This window comes from Myotis nattereri (genome assembly GCF_964212035.1).
Source record: "Myotis nattereri genome assembly, chromosome: 1".
Classification (NCBI taxonomy): Eukaryota; Metazoa; Chordata; class Mammalia; order Chiroptera; family Vespertilionidae; genus Myotis; species Myotis nattereri.
In genome coordinates this window covers 46,192,355-46,212,137 of record NC_138075.1, presented here as the reverse complement: position 1 = coordinate 46,212,137, position 19,783 = coordinate 46,192,355, and the positions used below count along the sequence as shown (strand labels likewise).

At 42.4% G+C, this 19,783-nt stretch overlaps 1 protein-coding gene across 1 annotated transcript in view; it reads right to left on the bottom strand.

The window, feature by feature from the left end:
- Nucleotides 1-19,176, bottom strand: part of DENND4A (DENN domain containing 4A) — a 107,202-nt gene extending 88,026 nt beyond the window's left edge. Inside the window, exon 1 of the mRNA XM_081094276.1 lies at nt 18,897-19,176. The gene's annotated coding sequence lies outside the window, so the exon portion shown is untranslated. The remainder of the gene's footprint in view (nt 1-18,896) is intronic.
- Between the last annotated feature and the right edge of the window lie 607 nt (nt 19,177-19,783).

The window sequence follows — 19,783 nt, the reverse complement described above, 5'->3', positions numbered from 1 at the left end:
GGGGGTGGGGCTGGCTGGCCAGCCAACTGCGGAAAGGGAGGCCCAGGCCAGCAGCCAGCACCCACTAGGGATCCTACCTGTGCACTAATTTCGTGCACTGGGCCTCTAGTATTGTAATAGGAAGATAAACAAATCTAGGGGACACTAAAATATGGCAAGAAAGGGTGAGTAAATAACTTCAAGGTTCAATGTTGCTACGTAAACAATGGAAGTCAAGGGAAGAAAGTAAGGAAGAAGAAAAAAAAGGAAAGTATATCCATAATAATCCTGAAGATCAAAAGGCTAGAGAAACCTAACATGCTGGGGACAGAGAGGTGGGAAGAATGGAGGACTGTGAGAGCCTACTAAGATACATGTCTTGTTCAGGCAGAAGATACAGATAATCAATAAACTTAATAAATTGACCGACAAAAATAAATATAAATACAAGTATGACTAAGTAAAGGGTAACCATTAGAAGAATATGTAACTTTCAAACTGACACCAACGTTTTTATTTATCTTTAGAAAATAGTAAAAGAGAAAGAAAGGAAAAGAGTCTAGGGCAGCCGTGGGCAAACTACAGCCCGCGGGCCAGATCTGGCCCGTTTGAAATGAATAAAACTAAAAAAAAAACACACCATACCCTTTTATGTAATGATGTTTACTTTGAATTTATATTAGTTCACACAAACACTCCATCCATGCTTTTGTTCCGGCCCTCCGGTCCAGTTTAAGAACCCATTGTGGCCCTCTGGTCAAAAAGTTTGCCCACCCCTGGTCTAGGGTAAGAAGAAAACATAAGATGGCAGAAATATGTCCTAATATAATAAGAGACAAGCCCTGGCTGGTGTGGCACAACTGAGTGTCATCCCATAAGGGTTGCCTGTTCCATTCCCAGTTGGGTCACACACCCAGGTTGTGGGCTTGATCCCCAGTTGGGGGCACACAGAAGGCAGCTGATTGATGTTTCTCTCTCCCTCTCCCTTCCTCTCTATCTAAAATCATAAAAATATTTTATAAAAAATAGTAAGAGACAAAGTTTAGCATATTAAAAGAACTCTTAGAAAGCACTCTTGGAGGTAACATGCTAGCCTTCTTACTAATCCTTGAACAATCCCATCAAATTCCAGTCTCGGGGCCTTTTATAGTTCCTGCTCTGTCTCCCTGAAATAGCCTTGCCTTATGCCAGCCCAGCCAGCTACATCTTCAAGTCCTTCTTTCTAAAAAGTCACCTTCTCAGTGAGGCTTTCCATGACCGCCCTATTTAAAATTTCAACAACCTCCCACACCCAACACTCATATTCTCTCTTTCCTTGTTTTAATTTTCTCACCTTATTACTTTTCACTAACATATTACATGTTCTACTTATTCGTTTATTGATTATCTCACTCTTCACAAGATTGGAAATTCAATGAGGGTAGGTATTTTTCTGTTTTAGTCACTGCCATATAACCAACACCTATAACAATGCCTGGAAATAGTACGAGGTCAATATATGCTGAATGAATGAGTAAACAAACTGATGTATCCATAAATAAATAATTTTTAAATATGGCAGATACCATGAAGCAGTCAGAAACAATGAAATAGATGTAAACAGCAACATATATAATTTGTTTTTAGTTAATCCTCATCTGAGGATATTTTTCCACTGATTTTTAGAGAGAGTGAAATGGAGGGGGAGAGACAGAGAGAAACATCGATGTGAAAGAGACACATCACATCACTTGGTTGCCTCCCGCACGTGCCCCAGCCAGGCCCTGCCGAGGTGCATGCCCTTGACCAGAATCAAACTGGGACCTGCAGGTCAACACTCTATCCACTGAGCAAAACCGGCTAGGACAATATATATATATATATATATATATATATATATATATATATATATATAATTTTTTTAAATTTAGTTTTTAATGAGTAGGAAACAAAAGAATCTACAGCAAAATATCATTTATATAGATTAAAAACACATTCAAAACAGCACTATAGTTTTCAAAGATATATTCAGGATGATATGCTAAACACATTAAAGTATATACTTATTGGAGAAAGGAAATGGGAGTGAGGATGGAGAATAAAGGAGGATAAAATAAAATTGAAGCAAGGCCCCACACAGGCCAACGATGAAAATGTATCATGAAATAAGAAATATGATTAAATCAATTCTCTATGCCTGAGTTGCTCTCACCCAAGTTCCTTCCAAAGAGAAATGTTTAATCACTGGTTTTAGCAAAACTCAAATCACTGTGACTTTGAGAAAATCCATTTCAGTAAAGTGTTAGTAAGAAAGAAAGCCTACCTGGAATGAGCTGAGGAGAGAATGTAAGATAAGAAAGGATAATACATAATCTGTAGGAATTTTGATGTGAAGAGGGGAGGGAAATTGAGTGGTTGGTAGAAGACGTGGTATCAACAAAGGACTTTAAAAAAAAGGAATTAACATTCATCAGAGAAATAAAATGGGGACGAAGAAGAACAAGAGGACTGTAAAAGCAAAAGCCTTAAGAAAATGGAGAGATGGTACCCAAAACATACAGTCTGATTACACAGGCAACAATATATTACACTGTAAAAACAAGCTTTCCATAAAAAAAATGTTTAGCAATAATTTTTCTGAATATACAGGCCTTGACAAAGTGGTTCTTAACCTTTTTTGGGTCATGCACCCCCCCCCCCCTCCGCTTTGAGAATCTGATCTGTGCTATGGATCATCTCTTCCTTAAAATACTCATACAGATATTCAGATAAAACTTTACATAAAACTTTAGGAATTTTGCTGAGTCATGTTCCCCAAGCTATGTAATCCATATGCAAGTCTGATTATTATTATTATTTTTTTACTTTTTAATTAAGGTATAACATACTTAAAGAAAAGTGAACTCTAGGAATTTTTCATTAAGTGAACACACCATCCTATCTAATAAAGACAGAATATGCTAATTAACCATCACTCCACAACAAAGATGGCAGTGCTCACAGTCAATAAGGAGGGAATATGCAAACTGGCATGACAAGGATGGCGGTGGCTAGGACGCGGTGGCCATGGTGACAACACAGGTGTTCCATGCCACCCTGGCCGCTCTGGGCCTCTGGGCAGCGCGCGCACGCAGGCGCAGAGCGGTCGGGGATGGGCAGGACGCCTGCTATAAGGGGGGGTGTGGGGGGTAGAGGGAGCCACAGAAGGGTGGAAGGCGGCTCCAGCTGGAGTGAAAGCAGACACGGCGGCCAGAGCAAAGGCCCGGGTCCCAGGTGCTGGAGGGAAGCCGGTGCCGGCAGCCAGGGGAAGGAAGGCCTATTTTTGCACAAATCTTCGTGCATCAGGCTTCTAGTCCATTATGAAAAACCTCCCAGGTGAACAAATAGAATGTTACCAGTAACAGGAAGTCCCCAATCTCCCTCCAACCTTCCCCAAAAGAACACTATCTTAACTTCTAACATTAGATTAATTTTATCTGTTTCTGAACTTTATATACATGGAACATGGAAGGAGTCATATATATTCTTTTGGTCTAACTTTTTTCACTCTACAATTTTTCTGAGATTTAGTTATACTCATATGCATAGCAGTTTATTCATTTTCATTTCTGTATAGTTTTTCATTTTGAGAATATATCATAATTTTGATTATCCACTCTATTGTTAATAGAATTTGGTTTCCAATGTCAAAGTCATGTATAAAGTATTGTACACATCATGATGCACTAGTGTATACATTTTTTAAAAATACCTACAAATAAAACTGCTAGGATATACAGTATATATCCTATATATTAAGATATCGAGTATATGTCCTATATGTCTGGTACATAATGCCTGTGTTCCAAAGTGGTTGTAATACAACCTTATATTTGATGGGTAAGATGGTTTTGAAAAAAAAAAAAATTGCAGCCCTGACCTCTTTGGCTCAGTGGGTAGACTCATGTCGGCCTGCGGACTGAGAGGTCCCAGGTTCAATTCTGGTCAAGGGCATGTACCTTGGCTGTGGGCACAGCCCCAGTTGGGGGTGTGCAGGAGGCAGCTGATCGATGTTTCTCTCTCATCGATGGTTCTAACTCTCTATCCCTCTTCCTTCCTCTCTGTAAAAAATCAATAAAATATATTTTTAAAATATTAAAAAAACATTGCAAGCAAAAACATTCCTCTGACTGAGGTCTCTAAGATATTAATTTGTTGTTTTTATTTAAATTAAGTCAGTATTGAATACAACTATATAAAGACTATAAAAATAGCAGTTAGGTGCTCTGAAATCAGTTAGGCCAAGTTCAAATCCTGGCTATATCCAGTGTAAGAATATCAGATAATTAAACAAGCATGTGCTTATGGTATTGCAAAAAAAAGGAGCACCAGAAGTTTAAATTTAACTCAAATAATTTTTTAAAATTTAACAATGAGGTATCCTTTTAAAAATCAGAACTTTGCTGATTTTGCTTTTCTTTTGCTTATTTTATGGTTTGGAATTGATTTTGTTTTAGATTACAGAAGTGGCACCATCTTAACTTCAATGCTTGATAATGTAAAGAACTAAAGACAGAAATTATGACTCTTGATTTTCTCATTTATCTAATAATTATTTATCAAAAGTTTTTTGAAAAGTACCTATGTCTTTTTTTTTTTTAATACTAACACATGCCACTATATGTATTCTGGAAGGATGGTGGACCTTAGAGTCAACCATGAAAGCCAAAAAGACCATATGCTTGCTTCTCTATTTAGGGACAAAGTACATAGATTAGTCAATTAGATGCTTTCATGCAGAATTTGAGTCTAGAGTAAAAGTTGAAAAGACAGTTTAACATTCATTTTAGAACAGTGACATACAGCCCCCATGGCAGTGTTCCATCAATGGCATCCAATGTCCGGCAGAAGAGCAATGATATCTTGAATAGGAAAAGGATATTTCCGTGTCATAACTTTGGCAACGGTCTAGCACTGAGGATGGCTGGTTGGTTTGTTTCCTATTTGTTCTCAGAGTCTTCCAATCATTTCTGTAAGCTAACTAATATCCTTCCAATAAAATCCTTTTCTTTTGCTTCAGTTAACCAGAGTTGATTTCTGTTGTTTGCATTCAAGAATCCTGAAATGGTAACCCTACCATGTGTCAGGTGTACTAGGCACTGGAAACACAATGACAAATAAGATATAGCCCTGCCTTATCCTATCTAATAAAAGAGAAACATGGTAATTGGCATATGACCGCTACCCTTCCCATTGGCTAATCAGGGCAATATGCAAATTAACTGCCAGCCAAGATGGCGGCCAGCAGCCAGGCAGCTTGAAACTAACATGAGGCCTGCTTGCTTCAGTGACGGAGGACTCCAACGTTCCCCGCCTGCCTTGCCGGCCTCTGAGCCTGCAGTTTAAGAAACATTGTAACAAATATAGAAGCTAAAAAAAACCCCAGAAACCAGCTTTAGTCCGCCGGGCTTCAGCCAGCAGGATCGCAACATTGTAAACAAAGGCCAGAAACCTACTTTCAGCAGCAGAGGTCTAAGAGCTGGAGCCAAGCCTCAAAGCTAAAGCTGGCCCAGAAAAAAAGAAAAAAAAAAGAAAAAAAGGAGCGGTTGGGAGCTTCAGTCACCCCCAGCCTGAAAACAGCCCTCAGCCCCTCACCCAGACTGGCCAGGCACCCCAGTGGGGACCCCCACCCTGAAGGATGTGTGACCAGCTGCAAACAGCCATCATCCCCTCACCCAGGCTGGCCAGGCACCCCAGTGGGGACCCCCACCCTGACCCAGGACACCCTTCAGGGCAAACCAGCCGGCACCCACCCATGCACCAGGCCTCTACCCTATATAGTAAAAGGGTAATATGCCTCCCAGCACCAGGATCAGCGGAGCCGCGAGGGCTCCCAGCACCGGAATCAGCGTGATGGGGGCAGCGCCCAAACCCCCTGATCGCCCTGCGGCTCTGTGTGTGACAGGGGGCAGGGCCACAACCTCCCTATCTGCCCTGCTCTGTTCGTGACAGGGGAAGGTGCCCCAGCCCCCTGATCAGCCCTGCTCTGTGCCTGATGGGGGGAGCTCCCCAACCCCCTGATCGCCCTGCGGCTCTGTGTGTGACAGGGTGTGGCGCCCCAACCCCCTGATCGGCCCTGCTCTGTGTGTGACAGGGTGCGGTGCCCCAACCCCCCCCTCCACCCCACGGGCCCTGCTCTGTGTGTGACCGGGTAGAGCCATAACCTCCCCATCGGCCCTGCCCTGAGTGTGACAGTGGCGGCGCCCCAACCCCCTGATCGGCCCTGCTCTGTGGGTGATAGAGGGTGGCGCCCCAACCCCCTGATGGGCCCTGCTCTGTGCGTGACAGGGTACAGAGCCCCAACCCCCCTGATGGGCCCTGGTCTGTGAGTGACAGGGGGCAGCGCCCCAACCCCCGGTTGGCCCTGCTCTGTGCGTGACAGGGGGTGGCGCTGCAACCTCCCCATCGACCCTGCCTTGAGTGTGACAGGGCGCAGTGCCCCAACCCCCCAATTGGCCCTACCCTGAGCGTGACTGAGGGTGGCATCACAACCTCCCGATCGCCCTGCTCTGTGCATGACAGGGGGCGGTGCCCCAACTCCCCAATTGGCCCTGCTCTGAGCCCGACCAGGGGCTGCACCTAGGGATTGGTCCTGCCCTCTGCCACCCGGGAGTGGGCCTAAGCCAGCAGGTTATTATCTCCCGAGGGGTCCCAGACTGCAAGAGGGCACAGGCCCGGCTGAGGGACCCCCCCCCCCCCCGAGTGCACAAATTTTTGTGCACCAGGCCTCTAGTAGGAGTATAATGGAGAATGCAGACAAGTAAACAAGAAGTTACAATAAATGATAAGTCTATATTATGTGAGTGGTCACAGAAAGCACAAGGACACACAGTTTAGGCTTGAAAAGTTGGAAAAGAAAAAGATATCATCTAAATCTTGAAATATGAGTAGAATAATAAAAGAGAGTTGAAAGGGCATTCCAAACAAAAGGAGCAACCAGTAAGAGGACTATAACCTTTTCTTTTTTATGTTCATTACCTCTTTCCTACACAGTATATCAAAAGCATATCTGAAGGATGAAAAGCAGACTAATAGATTTGAAGGGGATGAGAAAACAATCACAATTTGTGAATGGTGACAATGGTGGTATTTCTGAGCTTGCTATATGAAAATGAGCCTCATGCTTGAAACATAGCCACCCACCACCACCACTGCTGCAGCCACAAAACTGCCTCCCTTTTCTTTCCTCACCTACCTCAGTCACTTCTCAAAACAGTCAACTATGGAGCTCTGGGTTTGGGGGAGATTTTTTCATTTGGTTGGTTGGTTATTTGTAATGGGGGTGGTATAGGAATCATGACTGAATGAATAAAGGAATTGAAAAGAGAAGGTGTTAATCAACTGAGAGTAGTGAAGCACAAAGCATTCTGCCAACTGCTTACCCTAGTTTTGCTTAAAGAAAAGTACCATTCTACAGGAGAAAAAAAAACTGATATAAAATATTTTACAAAATAGTGTGTGTGTGTATATGTATGCTCTTTTATCTAAAATTAAAAGATTTCAGTATTGACATAGATCATTTTTAGAGTTTGTCTATTAATATTACATTAGGTTTACACTATGTATGGTTTTCATTGCTTACTTTTATAAAAATGTGGATCTTCATATGTGTTTTTTTAATTTATTGATTTGAGAGAGAGAGAGAGAGATTTGTTGTTTCATTCATTTATTCCTTCACTGGTTGCTTCTTGTCTGGGCTCTGACTGGGGATCAAATCCACAACCTTGGTGTATCAGGGCAACACTCTAACCAACGAGCTACCTGGCCAAGACTGTAAGTATTATAAGCTCTATGCTTGAATAGGAAAAAATCACCATATAAGTAAACTAACAACCAACCAACCACTATTTGAAAAATGTGATAAAGGGAACTGAAAGCAAATGATCAGTGACATCTCATTCTTGAAAGTGATATCAAAGTTATAGAACCAGCCCTGCCAGTGTTGCTCAGTGGTTGAGTGTAGACCCATGAACTAAGAGTCACTGGTTTGATTCTCGGTCATGGCACATGCCCAGGTGGCAGGCTCAATCCCCAGTGGCGGGCATGCAGGAGGTGGCCGATCAATGATGTTTCTCTCTCATGGATGTTTCTATCTCTCTATCCCTCTCCCTTCCTTTCTAAAAATCAAGAAAAAACATACATTTTTTAAAAAGTTATAGAACAAAACTATTTTAGTAAACTAAAATCTACAACTCACCTTTAAAAAAAAGTAGTGTTCACTAACATGTGAAGGACAGTTATGAAAAATCAGTTTTCATTTCAATTTCATTAAATTAAGTGGTGTAAAAATTTACTTCAGTCATAGCAAACTTCACACCACCTTTGCAAATTCAGTTCTGTGACAATGTCCCTGTTCAAATGGCCACTCTGTGCAATATTTGAGACCTGCTCTTTGAAGCCTTCCCTAACCTCTTTCCCCAGGACAGAGTGTCATTCTCTCTTCTTATGCTTTAAGAGTATCCCATACAGATTTATATTATAACACCAATACTATACTTGTTTCTGTGAATGTGTACTCTTTGAAACTAGATTAGGAATCCTTTGAAAGTAGGCAATGCTACATTTCCATCTGTGTAAATACCTGTTTTAGCACAGTTCCTAGCATAGTAAATGACAGCAGCCAGTAAATGCTTCCTGAATAGAAAAGTACATGATGTATTAATAATTATAATAAACATAAAGTTATTTGTGTTCATAAAACAGCATGGCTCAAACTTCAAATTCTGTATGCAGAAGCTAAAAAATCAGCTCCATTGGTTTTTATTTGAAATGGGGAGATCTTTTTACAGCTCTCACAATAATTACCTATGGATCAGGGATGAAATAATTTAAGTTCTTTACTACTATATAAAAGACAATGAGTGGTCTCTTTTTATTTAAAAAAAAACCAACACCTTAATTTCATTCCATATTATTCAGTATTCCTTTGTAATCACCACCTTTTAGGATATTTATTTGGGTACATACCTCTCCCTCTGAGAGTTGTATGCCCTGCATTCACTCCCCTACCATAAAAATGGGGCCTGAAATGTTCTATAAGACCTTAATTTCATCAACCATAGCTGATGGGACCAGACATAGACACTTGTCTCAAATTGAATTTTCTCCCAGGGGTTTAAATGTGATCATAGAACCATGAGTAAATATATGAATTTAAGAGGTAGAGAACTTGTTCAGCCATGCACAGTGGTAAAAGACAACATGTAGAGAGAGAAAAATGAAGTGGGCAAACAGGGAGAAGCAGAGAGACCATGCTGCCCCAGGGTGGTGAGAAAATAACTTCCTGTGTTACTGATGAGTTTCCAGTTCTTGGTTCCCCTCCCGCTCATGAAGCTTGGCTGCACTTCTATCTTTAGGTACTGTAAAATCCCCAGTATCCTTGCCATTAACATTAATCCCTCCCCCCTTTTTAAAAATTAGTTTGAATGTGGTTTTTAGCACTTACAAACCAAAGAAATTTGATTTTAAAACCTCAAAAAAGAAAAGGTCATGCAGGAATAGCAAAAGGTCAGTTAATCATGGGGGGTGGGGGGTTGTTAAAAAAAATGGCTATTACATTGGTATGTTCAGGCATTCTTCAGCATAATAAAATGAAAAATACTTACCACCCTAACAGGTTCAAACAACATCCTATAAATCCAATTTCAGCATAGTGTGAGTCAGTATGATTAAAATTCTATTTCAAAGTTCAGAAACAAGTGAGGGATTACAAGGAATAGAGAATCTTTTAGAGTTTATTAGAGCAAATTATTTTTTTAAATAAAAATACTACTACTTACTACAATTTTGACCAAAAAGTAACTGGGGATGTGTTTTTTTCTGGTAATAATAGCCAGTCCTATATCAGACAAGCCTAAATATCATTACAGTTTTTCCCATCCATCTACACCATTTATCTTAAAAACAAGCCACTTCAAAGAGTCTTCAACTAAAATACTCAGCGGTAGAAGACAGTGACCTATAAAAAAGGATGCATTTCCCAATAGAAGTCATTACATGACATTAGCTTCTAAAATAAGACTGACATATTAGGTTTTCTATTTTATTTTTATAGTTTGTTAGTAAGAAGTTCCCTTTTTCAACCCAAACTATAAAAAAGTTTCTTTAGTAATTTTCATATCCATATTGAAGAATGAGTATCAGTAACTGCACAGCTCCTTTGTTCAAATCAAGGCAAACTTACATTTGAAAGAAAAACTGCCTAGTTTGCTTCAGATAATCAAAATTTTGGAAGACTGAGAAAATCTAGAAATGTAACAGCAAGTTCAGAGATAAAAATAAAAGATATTTCTATCAAATTCTGGTATTCAAAAAAAGGAGGAAGACATTAAATTTAGGGTAAAAAGAAAGGTTTATGAAAAATTAAAGTGATTCCTATAAAAAAGATCATAAGTAAACATGTCTCAACTGTTTATAATAATGAAAGGCGGCAGTGGGATTGATAATTTTAATGACTTATGTTTATTGAAATTACGTTTGATTATTAGTGTCCAATACTCTGAGAATTTTATTTATTTTTACTTTTTAATGACTATTTTTGTTTATTTTTTAATTTATCAATTACAGTTGACATTCAATAGTATTTTATACTAGAGGCCCGATGCATGAAAATTCATGCACTGGAGGGCGGAGGGGTCCCTCAGCCCGGCCTGCCCCCTCTCACAGTCCAGGAGCCCTCAGGGGCGGGAGGCGACCCAGCGATCAGGGGAAGGCAATGCCCTATCACACGTCTGCTGCTGCCACTGCCGGCAGCGCAAGCCTCCGCCAGCCCTGGTTCCCTGAGCCTCGGGTAGCCCTGGGCAGCTGGGCAGCCAACATCCGAGGCTTGCCTGCGCCTTGGGCCAACCCTGGTCGGCTGGGGGGCTGAGGGTACTGGGGAACTCCAGAGGCAGGCGCACGGCAAGGGCAGGCCCAGCCTTGCCGCATGCCTGCAGCCCCAGCAGGGCTGAGGGGACTGAGCGCCACCATCTTGTGGCTGTGGGCACCGCCATCTTTGCAACAGTGTGAGGGTCAATTAGCATATTCCCTCCTTATTGGCTGTGGGTGCCTCCATCTTTGCAACAGTGTGAGGGTCAATTAGCATATTCCCTCCTTATTGGCTGTGGGTGCCTCCATCTTTGCAACAGTGTGAGGGTCAATTAGCATATTCCCTCTTTATTAGATAGGATTAGTTTCAAGGGTACAGCATAGTGGTTGTTAGGCATTTATATAATTTATAAAGTAATCCTCCTAAAATGTCTAGTACCCATCTGGCACTATACATAGTTATTATAGTACTAGAGGCCTGGTGGATGAATTCGTGCATGGGTGGGGTCTGGCCAGCCCGCCCCGATCGGGGTGAGGGGGCTGATCTGGCCGGGCTGACCTAGGGGAGGGGCATGGGTGGTTGGCTGGCCAGCCCCACCCCCTGGTTGAACTCCTGGTCGAGGGGACAATTTTCATATTAGCCTTTTATTATATAGGGTTACTGACTACATTACCTATGCTATACTTTACACGCCTGTGACTATTTTATAATTATCAATTTGTATTTCTTAATACCTTCACCTTTTCACCCATCTTCCCAACCCCCCTTTCTGAGAATTTATTTTGAACCACAGTGCAGTGGTACTGTGCAGGTTTGGCTCAGAAGTAGTTGGTAAGTTTTCCAACTTCCCCATTCTGCCCCCTTGTTCAGTCTTTCTCTATAACGTGCTTCAGCTTATCTCTAAACTAATAAAAAGTACAATCTTCATAGAGTTATCACCCTCACACCTTAATCCAAAATAGGAAAGGCTAGTTAAATGCTACAGTACAGACTATATGAAGATTAAAAATAGAGGGCATTCCTAGAATTTAAACAATGCTAATAATAAGAAAATTGTGCTGAAATTTAAATAACTAAGAAATGCTAATCATCATGAATGCCAATTTCAAATTTGTGACAGAACACCAAATGTTGGTGCTACTACAGAGAAAGGTTAATGGTCAACTTGCCATGATAGTCTCAAAAGCTAGGACTGTATCTTTCATTTTAAAACCCACAGTAGTTGGTTTGTTTATTCATTTGTTAATTCTAGACTAGTGGGCAGGAGACACAGATACATAAATTAAAACATTCTAAGGGTGCCCTGGCTAGGTGGCTCAGTTAATTGGAGCATGGTCCCATACACCAAAAAAGGTTGCGGGTTCAATTCCCAGTCAAGGCACATAACTAGGTTTCAAGTTCAATACCCAATTGGGGTGAGTACGGGAGGCAACAGATTGATGTTTCTCTCTCACATCAATGTTTCTCTCCCCCACCCCTTTACCCATAGCTTTCTCTTTAAAATCAATAAACACATCCTCAGATGAGGATTAAAAAAAACACAATGTTCCAACCTGGCCAGTGTGGCTCAGTGGTTGAGTGTCAACCCATGAACCAGGTCACAGTTCAATTCCAGGTCAAGGCACATGCCTCAGTGTGGGCTTGGTCCCCAGTAGGGGGCCCGCAATAGGTAGATGATGGATGATTCTCTCTTGTCAATGATGTTTGTCTCTCTCCCTCTCCCTTCCTCTCTCTAAAACCAATTAAAAAACATATACTATTTTTTAAAAAGCATTCCAAGGGCAACAGTAGCTATAATAGGCAATTTATTGAACATTTACTAAGTGTCAGCAACTGTTCTAAGTGCTTTATTTGTATTAACAACTTTAAGCTTCACAACAATCTTATGAAGACACTAGGGGCCCAGTGCATGAATTCGTGCACCTTGAAAGGAACTGTGGGCCACAAGGCTGTGGTGGGCACAGGTGTGGGTCTTGGCCCATCCTCCAAGCCCCCACCAGGTCCCTCCCACTGCAGCCCCTGGTCCCGTCTGCCGGCAGCCCTGCTACTGCAGCCCCTGCTCCCACGTGCTGATGGCGCTAGCCCACTCCACGTGGCCCGCTCACACCTGCTGATGGCGCGGAGCGATTGGGGCCGGTGCCAGCAGTGGGTGCAAGCAGGGTTGCGCTATCAGCGGGTGTGAGTGGCAGCTGCTGCCCCAATTGCCCCTCAGGAGCAGGGGGAGGTGGAGAAGCCCTTTGATATCTTTCTACCTTGTTTTCCTTTCTTTCCTTTTTAAAAATGTTTTTATTTCTGTTTAGAGAGAGAAAAAACATGGATCAGCTGCCTCCTGCACACACCCCCAACCCTTTGGTGCACAGGATGACTCTCAATCAAGCCACACTAACCAGGGCCCACCTCATTTTTTTTTTTGATAGTTTGTCTCTTCTCTGTTCTTTCTATTTGTTTACTTTTTAAAAAGAGGATGCAAGAATAAGGTACTAAGAAATTGTCACACACTTTACAAATAACAATAACATCCACAAATGAACATATATGCAGCCTATCCTATATAATAATAGACAAACATGGTAATTGACCGTACCTTTGCTACACCTCCCATTGGCTAATCAGCATGATATGCAAATTAACCGCCAACGAAGATGGCGGCTAATTTGCATACTGCAGGAAGGGTGGGACAGCGCGAACCACCAGCGCAAGCCACCATCCAGGCCCCCGTGTGCAACCCCAGAAGCTGCCTGCCTGCCGCCCATGATTGGATTAACAAAAACAAAGTAACATTAAAGAGATTATAAGAAAAATATATTCCAAATTTTGTTAGTTATATAATGGTTATGTTTAAATTATTAACACCTAAGAAACTGGGTGAAGGGTACATATAATATGCTGTAGTATTTTATAGTTTTTTAACATGTATGAGATTATTTCAAATTAAAATATTAAAATATTAAAAATTAATAAAATATTAATTGAAATGTATCTGCTTTTCATGAAAAATCTCCTAATTGCTTCTAGCATAATTTATTAAATTGTGCTAAAATTTACAAGGGTTCAATTAAAAAATATCTTAATTCTAAATGATATAATAGAAAATATATAATAGTGCAGTTATAAGCACTTATCTGAAAATAAAAATTTAAAGAAGTGAATTTAAAGAAGGGATTAGCCAAAGAAAATATATACACAACCCATGGACACAGACAACAGTATGGTGATGGCCAGAGAGAAGTGGGGGGCAAGAGCTGGGTAGAGGGGGCAAAGGGGAAGAAATAGGGATATCCTATATAATAATAATAAAAGACTAATATGCAAATTGACTGAACGGCAGAATGACCGGTCGCTATGATGTGCACTGGCCACTAGGGGGCAGACGCTCAATGCAGGAGTTGCCCCCTGGTGGTCAGTGCACTTCTATATGGGGATTGCCACTCAGCCAGAAGCTGGCTCATGGCTGGCCAGCACAGAGGTGGTGGCAGGAGCCTCTCCCACCTCCATGGCAGCACTGACAGTGTCCAACTAACGGTTTAGACCCGATCCCTTGGGGGCCTAAGACTTTAGTCGGACATCCCTTGAGGGCTCCCTGGCTGCCAGAAGGATGTGTGACTGCAAGCTTAGGCCTGATACCCCAGGGAGTGGGCCTAAGTCGACAGGTGGACATCCCCCAAGGGGTCCTGGACTGCAAATGGGCACAGGCTGGGCTGAGGGACGCCCCCCCCCCCAAGTGCACAAATTTTTGTGCACCGGGCCTCTAGTGTAAATATAAGATTCTCTAACATACAATCAAGTAATAGCCCAAAAATCTACTTATAAATTGGTTGTCTGGAACTCAGAACATATTTTCCCATAAAGAAAGTTAAAAGAGGATATATGAGCACCAGGAGAAAGATGCTGCCTCAAGTGCCAGGCCTTGAGCAGTGAGACAGAAAAAACAGAGTACACATATGGCCTGATAGCCTAAGAAGAAAGTGTTCTCAACCACAATTTGAGAACAGAAATCATGTCTCAGTTACCTTGTATCCTCAGCGAGTGGCAAAATACAGCTGACCCTTGAACAACACGGGTGTGAACTGTATGGGTCCATTTACACACAGATTTTTTTCAATACATAGTATAAATGTATTTTCGCTGCCTTACGATTTTCTAAGTAACATTTTCTTTTCTTTATTGTAAGGATACACTATATCATATATATAACATGCAAAATATGTGTTAATTGACTATGTTATTGGTCAACATTAGGCTATTAGTACTTAAGTTTGGGGAGTCAAAAGATATATGCAGACTTTTTACTGCATGGGGGATCTGTGTCCCTAACCCCCATGTTGTTTAAGAGTCAACTGTAAGCATTATGCTAAGTGAAATAAGCCAGTCGATGAAAGAAAAATACCACATGATCTCACTCATTTATGGATAATAAAGACCATTATAAAATGATGAACAAAAATAGATACAGAGGCAGAGCAGCATCGAACAGACTGTCAAACTATAGCGGGAAGGCCGGGGAGGGTTGTGGGAGGGGAGGTAAGAGATCAACTGAAGGACTTGTATTCATGCATATAAGCATAACCAATGGACATAAGACACTGGGGGTAGGGGAAGCCCGGGGAATGTCAAGGGGGGGGGGGGGAGGAGACATATGTAATACTCTTTGTAATACTTTAAGCAATAAAACAAAATTAAAAAAAAAAAAGAGTCAACTGTACCTGGCACCTCATAAACATTCAAAAACTGCTAACTACTGACTGATGAGGCAATGGGAAAAAGACCAAGTCAAGAAGTCCATCAATAGGTGGCACTGTCAACACAGAACACTTTGCGTATAAGACCCAAACAGCAGCCACAAACTTAAAACTATTACCAGGTTGGTGCTGCTAACTAGGAGAATGCCTTCACCTAAATTATGAGCTGTTTCCATTATTGTATATTGCATAAGCACCATATTTTGAGGGTTGTTTTTTTTTTTTGCTAATATGAATCATAAAATAGTTTCTCTGTTGGAGCAGTAGTTATAAGGGACTTTCAGGATTTTCTCTTATGACCCTTGGAAATATTTTAATGTCATTTTTATGGTTATTAGAGTAATATTATTCAAAAGATAGAGCATAGAAAAGTATAAGCACTAAAATAAAAATTATCTATAATCTTATCCAGAGACAACACCTTTTAATATTTTATGTATACCTGCCATTCATTTTGCCACATACTCTATGACTTGTTATAAATAATAACAGTGTATATATTTCCTTCTATTCTGACTTTTCACTCAACAATTGTACTTTCTCATGTCAGTAAATATTTTGTAATATATGACTTTTAATAACTCCATATATTACATGAATTATTATTAATTTCATTATCCTATTATAGTGCATTTTGACTGTTGCAAATTTTTCACTATTTTAGTAGCACACTATAGAAAATAATACTTTCTTATGTAGCCCTACCCAGTTTGCTTCAGTGGATAGAGCATCGGCCCATAGACTGAAGGGTCCTGGGATTCGATTCTGGTCAAGGGCACATCATACCTTGGTTACAGGCTAGATTCCCAGCCTGGTCTGGGCAGGTGTGGGAGGCAACCAATCAATGTGGCTCTCTCACATCATATTTCTCTCTCTTTGCCTCTCCCCATCCCCTCCACTCTCTCTTAAAAAAAAAAAAATCAATAGAAAAATATCCTGGGGTAAGGATTAACAACAACAAAAAATACTTTCTTATGTATAAAATTCTATACCACTGTTTTAGGATTCAAAGTGGTAACTATGATATACAGTAATAAAGTGTGTGGTGCTTGACTTCTCCCCAACCCACAGATTCTATTGAGCAATAATCTAGGAGGGCATTATAAAACCAAACAAACAAGAAAGGAAGACATTTTTGTCAACTTTTCCTGAATCATTCTCTTGTTCCACATCTGGTGGGAAAAAAGAAAGTCCTACAAAGTCTCTGACATCAGAGAGAACAAGAACAAGTCAATTTTCCTGCTAGAACCACTTTTGTTTTCCACTTAGAATAATAAACCATCAATTTAAACAGGAAAAGCACAGATTTGTAATATATAAAAAATCTTGGTGTGAATCAGTGCTTAAATTCAGGTTTCCACAGTAAGTAGACTGCTTAGAAATTAGCTGCAAACAAAAAAGATAATGTAACTAATATCACTTAATGAGAAATGAATTTTCATTTAAAATTCTGTCATGATTTGTTATTGTTTGAATAAAGTAATAAATGTCATATACTCTAGCTCCTCCTTCTTATAGCCTCCTAATTAATTCAAATATTATTCAAATTGCCATAAATAGGCCAACAGCTCCAGAAGCTTAAGAATCAATAACTATTTAAGCCAGTGGTAAGTCATATGGAAAAGTTCAGAACAAATCAACATCAGTTTTGTGGCTCTCTTGCACAAACAAAAAATTTATATCGCTTACTAATTTTCAAGAGTGTAAATTTGTGTACATAAATTCAAAACTCAGGCCAAAATTTACTCATTTATTCCCAGTATTGGGCTTGTGTCAAGATCAATTAACTTCTCTAACAAGTACAATCTTATAAAATTTCACAATGAGATAGATCTATGTTTAATCATTCAGAAAAATAAAATTATGTAACATATAGTATATATAACGATGATGAAAAATGCTATTCTGAACGCCTACTGAGAGCTGCAGTTCAAAGGAAAATTGTAAAAATGATGTAAAAGTTGCCTAAAATGTTTAATTCCAAAGAAAGTTCTTATAAAACAAGTCAAATACAATCTTTTGTTTCATTCTAAGTTCAAACAGGGTTCAAATGGCTCAGAAATTCTGTATACTTAAATTTCAAAAACTGAATCCCAGAACCATATTCTCTAAACATAAACTGAATAATTTGCCCAATAGTCCTTGCTTATTACCTAATCTTACTGGTAGGTCTCCCAGAGACTACTTTTTACAGTAATCTCAAATATACTTCAATAGATTAGTGTAACCTGGGCTACGCTGTTTACAGGTGTCTCCGCCTCCTTCCACCAAGAGGAGAGTAGGCAATCAGAAAATAGAGACTATAAACACCAAGCCACAGCTTGCAACCTTATCAAACTGCTTCTTTACGTTTGGGCTACTATGTTCATTCATGTGTTATACATTTTCAAGAATAACGTATTAACGGAGTAATACAATTTGTGCCCTCACGGGTCTCTAGATGGCTGGCACGCGTTTTCTCCCTAAATAAATACATGCCTGTTGACTGATGCCTGTCCTGCTGTTGCAAACAAGAAATAACTGTCCTGAAAAACAAAAACCCTTCTCTAGGGCTCCAGGCTTAACCATGCGTTTGTATTAAAGCACGCTGAGACAATAACAAAAATCTTGCAGCACATCTGTCATTTAAAAGCACGATAATGAAAAGCTGTCGCTGCGACCCAGTTTTAGGTCACAAGCTTTTTTTCATTTCTTCTCCTCCCCCCCCCGCCCCCCCTCCCCGCCAGAATGCGAGAAACTTCAAAAGGAATGGTGGCGACCAGGAATCGTTTCAAATCCCTCCCCTGCCCCCCGCCCCATAAAAAATAAAAATAAAAATAAAAGACTGGGGGGTAAGGTGGAAACTAGCGAACTTGGACGCAGATCCAGCTCACGCCGGTCGGGGGAGACTAAGCAGACCCCTGGGAAGGAAACGGGTCTCCGGGGCCCCGCCAGGCTCCCGCAGCCGCCGGTGCCAAACACCGAGCAGGTGGGATTCCGGGAAGCCACCTCCGTCTTACGTAACGGGGTTGTCAAAATCCCGGCCCCAGGACCTCCCCTCTCACCGCCCCCGTCCCCACCCCCACCTCCCAACAACGAGAGCCCCGGATAGAAAATCCCCATGAAAACAGTGGAGCCCTCCACGCTCCCGAGGCAGGGGCACGAGTGCTCCTCTCAGCACCGCCGCGCCATCCCGGGGCGGACCGAGCCGCGGAGGACCGCGGGCTCCGAGTAGCCCCCGGGCGGAGATCGCGGCCGCCCGCGCCACCTCTCCGAGCCCGACTGGCCCCGCTCCCGCACCCTCGGCTGTCACCGCTCCGGGCTGTGACAGCTCCACATGCCACCGCTGTCCGCGTCGCCGCCCCCGCACTCACCTCACTGCTGGCTCCCGAGCGAGCAGAGGGTCGAGCTGGGAACGCGGTGCCCGGTCCCCTCGCGAGCGGCCGCGGGACACGAGGGGCTGAATGCCGCGGAGCTCGGAGCCTGCTTAGCTCATCCCCGGCCCCGCGCTCCGCCCTGCGCAGCTCCCCCGCCCGCCCAGGCCTGCCTCTGTCTCAGTCAGACGGGACTCCCCCTCCCCTTGCGGCCGCTGCTGCCTCCGCCTCTTTCTCTGACTCCAGCCACCGCTAACTCCGCCAGCGCCATCTTGGCAGTGACGGAAGGGGCGGGGGGAGGGCCTCGCGGCCCGCAAGAGCCAATCGCGGGCCAGGTCCGGCCATCGGGGGCGGGGCTCTAGCTCCTGAGACTGATTGCGTGAGAAAGTGGGCGGAGCTCAACCGGTGACGCGCGGTGTTGTTGGGGGGAAATGCGGCGTGTGGTTCCCCCTCCGGTCGGGAGATCCCCAGCCCGAGGCGCGCGTGGGCGAGACACACCTTCCCTTCTCTTTTCGCCGCCGGGAGGGCCGGGGTCTGTCGGGGACCCGCGAACCTCCTAGCTCCCTTTTCCGCAGCAGCCCCGGGAGTCCGGACAGCGCTGAGCCGGAGCTCCGTGCGTCTGTCCGAGGGCCGTTCCTCCACCCAGGGTGTTCACATTCCCCAGGAAACCCGCTCAGGAGTTAGCCACCACCTCGTAGGTTTCGGTCCCAAGATACTGAAGGTCAGTTAAAATGCGAGCTTCAGTGGGGTTCTCTGAAAAGTGTGTAGATAAAACACCTATTGTTGACCGAAGGGGTGTGGATTACAGTGAATGAATGGGATATGGCCTACTTAAACCTAGCTATGGCTCCACCATAAGTAGCTTTTGGCAAGTTGCCTCTGAGAAA